Below are 1,020 nucleotides of genomic sequence, written 5' to 3' on the forward strand. Positions count from 1 at the left end.
CGACTAATTCCTTCTTGTTGGCATTCCAAAGGTTCGTCGGTCGTCGAGGATGTCCGCAACGCGTGAACTGCGACAAAGCGACAAATTTCGTCGGAGCAAGTCGCCACTTCAGCGAACTGCGACTTTGGGAGGCCGGTGTGAAGTCTGCCAAGGGCCTACTCCTACGGGCAGTCGGAAGCGCTCTCCTCACCGCAGAGGAGCTGGAGACCGTGCTGGTCGGGATCGAGGCGGTACTCAACTCGCGCCCGCTAGGACCCCTAAGCCCAGACCCAAGCGACGGAGACGCGCTGACTCCCGGGCACCTGCTGACAGGCGGGCCGCTCATCGCACTCCCAGCACGCAGGACCCCAGACCAGGAGGGTCTGAGCTGCTTAAAGCGATGGCGGCTTGTCTCGTCAGCCAGGCAAATGTTCTGGCAGCGATGGTCCCGGGAGTATGTGCTGGGATTGCCAATAAGTTGCAAGTGGCACCAGGAGGAGCCAAACATAAAGGAAGGCGACCTCGTAATCGTCGCCGAGGACAACCTGCCCCCTCAACAGTGGCTCCTCGGAAGGGTGGTCGGAACAACCGCCGGGCAGGACGGAAGGGTCAGAGTGGTCGAGCTAAGGACGAGCAGCGGAGCCACGTTCAGGAGGCCGATACACAAATTGGCGCTTCTGCCAATGGTTTGAAGCCTTCCAGGCCTTCAACGGGGCCGGTGTAGCGCCATTTGGATAATAATAATTGTTATTAGGATAGTATTTCATGAAGTCTAGTGTAAGTTAGGCTAGGGCAAAGCGGGAGCGCAATAAAAGCTCGCTCTCTCGCTCTTGGCGAATTCGCCCCGCTTTGCCACCGTAGGTAAGGTAGGCATAGAAGAAATTGTTTTAATATATAAAAGAAGTCGAGAAAAATCCATGAAATCGAACGCACGCACCCCTTTTCTTTTGTCGTATTAAAATAAAAAATTGTATTAAATAAAAAAGGAGGGTCTGAGCTGCTTAAAGCGATGGCGGCTTGTCTCGTCAGCCAGGCAAATGT

This window comes from Drosophila persimilis, unplaced genomic scaffold (genome assembly GCF_003286085.1).
Source record: "Drosophila persimilis strain 14011-0111.01,24,50 unplaced genomic scaffold, DperRS2 tig00001078-arrow-arrow-pilon, whole genome shotgun sequence".
In the NCBI taxonomy this organism is placed as follows: domain Eukaryota; kingdom Metazoa; phylum Arthropoda; class Insecta; order Diptera; family Drosophilidae; genus Drosophila; species Drosophila persimilis.